The following is a 9,070-nucleotide window of genomic DNA, read 5'->3' on the forward strand; positions in this document are numbered from 1 at the left end:
TCAATACTAGTTGCAGCCCTGTATATGGGGGCTGCAATATTATGTAGATGTGTCAATAATTAAAATTAAATACTAAAACACTTAAACTAATACGATATAGAACAATTAACCAATAGGTGCCGCTGCAATTTCTACAAGTCGACTTAGTCAATAATACAGACCTATAGTTTTGCTAATTGTCTATTTGTCTATTTATTATGCCTATTTCTTATTCTAGATTTTATTTGCTATTTTTGCAGTATAATAAATTATATATTTAACCATATACCACCCAATAATATGCTAAAAGTTAAGATTAAAATTTTCTTGTTAGGCTCTGTCTAACCCGCAAGGTCCCATACAATTCAATGCACTCCAATGTAAACAAACGCCGAGACAATAGCATTCCACCGCGAGCCGAGAACAATAGGCTGGCGGAATGCCGTCTACTGCGTCACCGGGAGGCGTGACCTGCGGAGCGGTCAACGGCCGCACCCGATCTAAGAAAACTTTAAAATAGCAAATAATTAATATATTTTATTATTCTGGTTAATATAGTGGTGGCATAATAGCTTGAAACAATGCAATACAAAACGCAAAATAAAACAAAGTCTGCATTGAATTAATTATTTAAACCTGTTAGGCTCTGTCTAACCCGCAAAGAGCTCACGCAACAACACAATAACACAATTCAATCACGACCTTGACATTCCACGGCACTGCGAGACGAGAGCAGGCTCGTTCAATGCCGTGTGACGTCACAATGAGGGCGTGACCTACCTTCCGAGCGAACGACGGCCGCACTCGACCTATTACGTTGCCTAGTTTTTCTTATTTTTTGGGATTTCTAAGGGGTTTTGGGGTTTGAAAGCAATTTGGAACCTATTTTTATGTGTAAATTTATAAAATTTGATCGTTAGAATTTTGAAAAAAGCTTGCCTAAAAAAGTCGATTTTGGAATTTTATTTACGTAACTTATAGCCTGGTTTGGGAGTTGAGTTAGTAAATCCTTTATTTCTTAAAAAATAGTGTTCCAATTTGCCTGTAATTTTTTTTGTGTAACAGAGGAGTAAACTAGCCCTCGATGATATATAGTTTTGACGCTGAATTTTTTACTTTGCTTCAGTATTTCCGTCCACGGCGTCGAGGTCTGTCAACTTCGGTTAGAAAATCCGATGCCGTTGCGTGACGGGGTGTCCCAGAAGAATGGTCGGGGTCTCAAAGAGCGTGTCTCCGGACAGCACGTCGATTCTCGTCAGGTCCGTTTCGCGAATCCCTCAGGATTAGCGGCAATTTGGGAGAAATCGCTGATTGGCTAGTTGAATTTTTTGTCCTGGAAGCCAAACCCGCTTCCCGATTTCGATGATTTTTGGCAGGTGGCTACCTAGACAGGTCCCCTACCCCTCAGTAAAAGCCGCCTCTCTCCCTATCACACCGATCCGCCGAAAAATCCCACTTACTTCCAAATTTGGTATCCTTCTACTCCTTCCCACCTTTCCAGGTCCGTGGTCGGGTACTGCGTTGCAGCAGGACACCAGCGATTGCACCACCAGCTTCCTCACAGGTAGGTCTTTATTCGTGTCTGTTTACACTTCAATTGCGTCACTGTTGCCCGAGTTGTCGGCCGGGGAAGAGGCCGCCGCCTAGGAGGCACGAAAGAAAAGTCCTGCTGTGTCGGTGTTTCCGGTCCTAGGGTATTGGGGCTTTGTCAAGACAAAGTCCCGGTCACTACTATCACTTCTACAGTTTTGGTTCGGAAACTTCCCGATACAAATCGCGACTTCCAGGCGACGAAAGCCGCGGGGGCGTTTCGCGAGTAACTTTGTTTACGTTTATCTCGTACAAATTGGGTCCGATTTCAAAGTTTTTTGCACTTTTCACTTGTTAATTTTACCGCGAATCTTATAATATATTACACTTATTTATCTTAATAGTAATCGCTATTTTAGGATTTTTTAAGCGCGGAGCGGTTTAATTTCGTGGCGCTCGGTACAGCGGACAGAGCGCAACTGGGTTAGGTTAGGTTAGGTTAGGTTAGGTTAGGTTAGGTTAGGTTAGGTTAGGTTAGGTTAGGTTAGGTTAGGTTAGGTTAGGTTAGGTTAGGTTAGGTTTTTTTTTTTTTTTTTTTTTATACGCTTATTTGTTTTGTGAGAAATATATTGCTTGGTTAAACGGTATACTAATTTATGATATGGAAAAAGTAGCGTCGATGGGTATCTGCTATTTGATACAGATACCTCATCGTCGCTAAATATTTCGAGCTAGTATGGGAAATCAGGTGCCATTGATCCTTTTTAGGTGGGTTACAATATTGTTAATGTGTGATATTAGATGTTTTGTGGTCTCTTCGCATTTTGACGAGACTTTGAAGTTAAATGGCTCTATTTTCTTCCTGAGGCACATCATTAGGTATTTTTCTCGGCTATTGTGAAATATAGGGCAGGATTCCAGGAGATGGTGGACATCCTGAGGAGTCACGTCGTCACAAGGACAACGATCGTCCTCAGTTATTTTATATTTGTGGAGATAGGTTTTGTGATAGCCATGTCCAGACAAAATTTGGGTGATAGAGAAAGAGAGTTTGACATAATTGCGGAATTGGGCTATTTCGGTGATGGAGTGAAAGAAGGACTTAGTGATGGACCCTTGTGGGGCCGACTCATATTCGCTCTGCCAAGCGTCCAGAGTGCGCAGGCGCAGGAGTCGCTTAGCGTGTGAGATCGGGAAATGATTTAGCAGAGTTGCGGTTTTCTTCTCAGCGGCCTCCTTAGCCGCAACATCTGCTATCTCATTCCCCACTATGCCAACATGAGCCTTAGACCAGACAAATTTAACTGTTGTGTGGATAGATGAAAGGAAGGAGATGAGGTGGTGGATTCGATTAACTAACGGGTCGGTATTGCTGCGGTCTTGAATGGCCTTGAGGGATGACTGAGAATCGGAGAAGATAAGAGCTTCAGTGAAATTAATGTTTGCGTTTGTGAGCCACTTGAGGGCTTCGGCTATGGCGAATAACTCGCACATAAAAACTGAGGCGGTGCGGCACAATTTGAATTTCTTTATTACGGGTCGCTGTCCTTCCATCATTACCACAAACGAAGCCCCCGCTTGTCCGTCTTCCTTTTTACTGCCGTCGGTGAAAATATTGGGGGCATCAGGATTGATAAGTGCAGTGGTGTCCTCTTGCGTTGTGGCTTCGTCATAGGTGATGGTGACACGTTTGGCCGGGTGTAGAAGGCCACTTATCTTGGTCTTTGAATACAATGCTATGTCATTCGGTAACTCCTGGCATACTCCTGTCTTTTTGGTCTTGTGAATTTCGAGACACTCGTCTATCACAAGATGGAGCGGGGGGAATTGAGCTATAGCCAGGGCGGCGACCGCCGAGATGGTGTGGAAGCCGCGAATTGCCCTGATGGCAAAGCTCCTTTGGAAGGATCTGAGAGCTCGACGTACGGAGTAGAATCTGGTAGCCGTGCCCCAGATGCCTGCTGCATATGTAATTATTGGGACGATAACTTGTCGATAGATACACTCGACATTCTCGGGGTGAACGCCCCAAGTTGGCCGGACAAATTTGCATAAATTTTTGAATATTTTACTGGCCTTACTAATAACGTAGTTGACATGTTGGATAAAATTTAATTTTGAATCTATAATAACTCCCAGGATTTTTATTTGATCAGTTAACGATATTGCAGTATTACGCATTTTAATAATAGCCGTTTTGGTTTTTTGTGTAAATGAAATGGATTGGGTTTTGTCCGGACCAAACGTGAGTTTGACGCTTTCACCCCAAGAGCTAATGAGGTCGAGGCTGGTGGAGGCGACTGCTTCTACCTCTTCGCACGTCGCGCCCTCCACTATCAGCAAAACATCATCCGCAAAGGCCTGTATGTGTGTGCCCTGTGGTAGTGGCATGGTGAGCAACTCGTCCAGGATCATGTTCCAGAACACCGGGCCGCAAGCTGAGCCTTGAACGCAACCTTTAGTCATCGTTTTAGATGCTGTGCTGTTGGCGTAGTCCAGCGTTACGACCCTATCCGAAACATAGTTCTGGACTAGGCGATAGAAGTTCTTCGGGCAATTGACGTGCTTGAGGCGCGCGAATAACGCAGGCCACCACGCGTTGTCAAACGCGGCCTTGATATCTAGCGATATTGCAACAACCTGAAGACCCTTGGATTTAGCTGTTTTTATGGTCTCTATGGCCTTTTCAAGGGCGTCAGTCGTGGAGACTTGCTCTCTGAAGCCGTACTGCCTTTCGCTTAGAGAGTTATCACATTCTGCTTTATATATAATTCTCTTGACGATCAACCTTTCCAGTATCTTCCCGAACACGCAGATAAGTCCGATAGGTCTATATGAGCTGAGCGAGTCCATTTCGGTTTTGCCGGGTTTTGGCAAGATTTTGACAACCGCTTGCTTCCAGGATTTTGGAAAGTATCCAATCTGTAGGCACTTATTGTATAGGGCTGTCAAAAACTCAGGTTGGGCCTCAAAAACTGCACCGCAAATGTCCGCTGTCAGGTGGTCTGCTCCAGGAGCCTTCTTCGGGTTGGCGTGAGAAAATTGCTCTCTTATTTCAGCTACTGAGAAAGGTAAATCGTCCTCAGAGTTGGGCAGGTTGTTCATTGCGACGCGCATTAGTTTTTGTTGATCCGAGCTGTCCGGAGTGTCGTCAGGGTAGAAGTGTTTAAGGAGCGCAGAGGCCGTGTTGGGTCCGCTATCAGTGAATATCCCGTCGCATTTGAGGGTTTGTGGGGGTCTTCTCAATGGGGACTCTTTGATTATCCGATTGGTAACGGCCCAAACGTCCTCTTTGCCCTGCGCCTCACAAAATTGTCGAAAGTGCTCTGTAGATGTTTTAGAGAGAGTCCGAGCGTACTCTTGCTTCACTTCCCGATATGCTTTGATAGCCTCATCGAGGGGTCTCTTTGCTTTTTTGAGATCATGAAGGCGATGATGAAGTCTGATGCACTCCTTCTTTCGCTGTTCTAACTCGTCGGACCACCACGGGTTGTAGAATTTGGAACCCGGTTTGCGGGGAAGCACGCTATAACACGTTCCCTGCACGATAGCAGTTAGGCGGTCAACCACGCGATCGAGGCCAGCGTTAGTGAGAGAGCTAAAATCGGTCTGTGCGACAAGAGGTTCCAGTCTCTCGTTGAGTTTTTCTCGGAATTTAGCCCAATCGGCTCGATACGTCGAGAATCTGAATGTAGTGCTGCGTTTCGGCTTGTCAGGTTTGCACGAGGTGAATAACTCGTAGTCTACGGCATTATGGTCAGAGGATGGGCATGCGTCGCGATTAACTCGCCAGTTGTGTACCGCATCCGCCAGATACTGAGATGAATAGGTGACGTCAACTATCGAGGAACAGTGAACGCCGTGGCGAATGGCTTCAAAGGTAGGGTCGTGACCCACGTTGCAGACGGACATATTGTGCGATGCCATAACCGCAACGAGGTCCTCCCCGCGAGAATTTGCAGAACATTCTCCCCACTCCTGGTGACTGCCGTTGGCATCGCCGCCGACTAGTCTCCAGGCGGAGCCGGGTGTTTGAAGAAACCGGTCCAATTTGCCAATGGTGTCGTCGTTATCAACGTTAGGCTCGATGTAAAAAGAAGCGATTTCTAAATTGTTCAAACCCAGGCTGACTCTGATGACTGCAAAGTTTGCCGTGGATAGTTGCGTGACTCCAAGGGCGGACACTTTTGACGTAGTTGCTATGCACGCCTTAACTCGAGATCCCATTGGGAACTGGTAGATTATGATGCCCGGAGGCGGTTTCACCTCCAAGGAAGTACCAACATACGGTTCAGAGATAAGGGCAACATCGTAGGCGTTTAGGTGGAAGTGCCTGAAGAACTCCTGTTGTGATACGTATGAGCGCTGGAGGTTGCACTGGATTATTTTTAATTTGTGATTAATAACCATAGTCGGTACTTCCTTGTAGGGCTTTAATGGCATTTACTATTCTGGGGCAATTTTTGTTGTCTGTGGCTGTGTGGTTCGTGTTAGCGCTGCGTACGGACTTGCAGTTAAAGCAACATTTTTTGCTGGGGTCGGCGCGGTCGGGGCAAGAGTTGATGTGGTGTGCAGTGGAGCCGCAGTGGGCGCACGGGTAGAACTCAGCGGTGCATTTGTTGTTCGTGTGCCCGAACTGCAGGCACTTATAACATTGCACGAAGCGGCTGAAGTCCGCCACGTGCACCCGCTGGTGCTCCACGTTCGCACGCTCGCCTTCAACTAGCCTGCGCCGGATCGCCGGAGCAACTTCTAGCACCGCATTGAAGAAGCGGTCATTCCGATTTTTGAGAAGAAAGCAGAGTCGAATGTCCTCAGGTGGAATTTGATTTTGGTGGCTCACAATGTCCACCAATTCCTCTCTCTGTATCTCCTTGCTGACTCCCTTTAGGATGATGAGGGGTCGACGGAGCTTAGACTCCTCTGCGACAATACCGGGGATGTTGTTGACTTTTTGCAACACTTCGTTGCGCTGTTCGGCGGTGTCGAACTCAACTTTCAACATATTCTGGCGCAAAGATTTCACTTTTGAGGGAGCATAGGTAGTGCTACGGAAAGATATATTTTTCTTCCACTCATCGTACACCACCGGCTGCTTGTCACCGGTTTCCTTGGCCTTCACGATGATCGAAGGCAGTGTACGCGCAGGGGGAGAGAGCTTGGGTGGAGGCGGCGCCGACACGGCCGCGGCAAAGGATTTGGTGAGTATTGGCGGAGCGGGTACTGAGGCGGGCAACATCGCTTTTAGCTCCTCGCGAATGCTCTCACGGATTACAGAGACAATTGAGCTCTGATCCGGGAGGATCTCCGGAGTCGGAGGAGGCGCAGTCGTCGGCCCGGTCTCATTGACCTTTACCAACGCTTGCGCGGCCCTTTGTATTTCTTGCGCTGCCGCCGCAATGAGCCGCTTGTTGGTGGCTGTGACGCTCTTACCCTCGTTAACTGCCTTATTGATGGAATACGTCAGTTTGGTGATAATTGCCATAAACGAGTCGATGCCCTTTACGTCCTCAGAGCGGGCAGGTAACTCGACGACCATAGCGCTGGAGGACTTGCCAGCCTTGGTTGCAGTTGACTTAGTGGCCGGCGCGGCTTTGGCGGACGATTGTGAGGGGGCTACAGGATCACATGTTTGAGATGTGCTAGCTGTCTCGGTGTCAGATATGTACTGGAGTCGTGGCATATCTGAGTCCGATGATATTTGAAGGTCCAAACTGGGCGTGAGGAGAGCTTCGATTTCACTGGGAGGCGAAGTGCTTGCTTGAGTTAGTCCGGAGGGGCCGGCTGTGGTTAAGAAGGCCCTAGAGTGACTTGGCAGAGGTGGAGAAGAAGGTGGGGGTGGTGTAGGGGGTGCGGGGGGAGGCCGAGTGGTCGCCTCCTTCCGGCTGGGAGACCGGGTAAGCACCATGATGTAAACAGTAAGTAACAAGAATTTACCAATATGCAAAACAAAAACCAGCTATTGAATTAAAACTGTTGCTTTTGTAAGAATAAAAACAACCCGGGGGTAGTTTTTAGGACCGGACAAACAATATGCAACTGTCAGAAGAGAGAAAAATCTAAAGGGAAAAAAGTCGATTTGTGATTTCGACTTACGTCGGCGAGCAGAGTTTACCTGGCTGATGAAATAAGGGTGGGCGGGGGGGCGATTTTTTCGCGGATTTTGTCCGGGAAGGGCTCAAATTGACGGGATAGACAGCGGGAACAATAACCAGAAGTAATATGGGGGGGGTTCAGAAGAAAAAATTTAGTTTAGGGACGGAAATAGGTATTTGTTTTGCAGAAAGACCGTTAAATAAGAAAATCGACAAAATTGTATGAAAAATTTGGATGGATGGAGATGGCAGGTATGCAGGATCGATGGCGGCGTCAAGACGAAGAGATGAAGGTATCACAAGTGGGTATTGACACACAAGAGATGGGATGCCAATATGTGGGTCGGAGGTATAAGGTAAACTCGGTTGCTATATGAAATATTGAAAAAATTGAATAACTAAAAAAACTACTGAACCGATTTCAAAAAATGAGGTGTCAAAAAAAGGGGAATAATAGCCGGGATGATGGACAGAAACTAACTTAACGATGTTCGATAGAAAAAATTTGAATTATTTAGCAAAAAGTGTGTTTTTAGATAACTGAAACTAATAAAAACCGGAAAAACTTAACAAAATATGGGAGGATTTTGTCCGGGAAGGGCTCAAATTGACGGGATAGACAGCGGGAACAATAACCAGAAGTAATATGGGGGGGGTTCAGAAGAAAAAATTTAGTTTAGGGACGGAAATAGGTATTTGTTTTGCAGAAAGACCGTTAAATAAGAAAATCGACAAAATTGTATGAAAAATTTGGATGGATGGAGATGGCAGGTATGCAGGATCGATGGCGGCGTCAAGACGAAGAGATGAAGGTATCACAAGTGGGTATTGACACACAAGAGATGGGATGGTTAGGTTAGGTTAGGTTAGGTTAGGTTAGGTTAGGTTAGGTTAGGTTAGGTTAGGTTAGGTTAGGTTAGGTTAGGTTAGGTTAGGTTAGGTTAGGTTAGGTTAGGTTAGGTTAGGTTAGGTTAGGTTAGGTTAGGTTAGGTTAGGTTAGGTTAGGTTAGGTTAGGTTAGGTTAGGTTAGGTTAGGTTAGGTTAGGTTAGGTTAGGTTAGGTTAGGTTAGGTTAGGTTAGGTTAGGTTAGGTTAGGTTAGGTTAGGTTAGGTTAGGTTAGGTTAGGTTAGGTTAGGTTAGGTTAGGTTAGGTTAGGTTAGGTTAGGTTAGGTTAGGTTAGGTTAGGTTAGGTTAGGTTAGGTTAGGTTAGGTTAGGTTAGGTTAGGTTAGGTTAGGTTAGGTTTTTTTTTTTTTTTTTTTTTTTTTTTTTTTGAGATGCTAAGTTGTTTGTTTGGCAATGGTTTATTTGTTAAATGGGTATACTGATTATAAATGCTTGATAAGTGTAGCGTTGATGGGTCTCTGCTATTTGATACAGATACCCATCTTCGCTAATTATCTAGAGCCATGTTTTTTGATATTAGGCGCCATTGATCTGCTTTAACTAAGAATTGTGACTATTTGAA

Source organism: Amyelois transitella, chromosome 26 (genome assembly GCF_032362555.1).
Source record: "Amyelois transitella isolate CPQ chromosome 26, ilAmyTran1.1, whole genome shotgun sequence".
Taxonomy (NCBI): Eukaryota; Metazoa; Arthropoda; class Insecta; order Lepidoptera; family Pyralidae; genus Amyelois; species Amyelois transitella.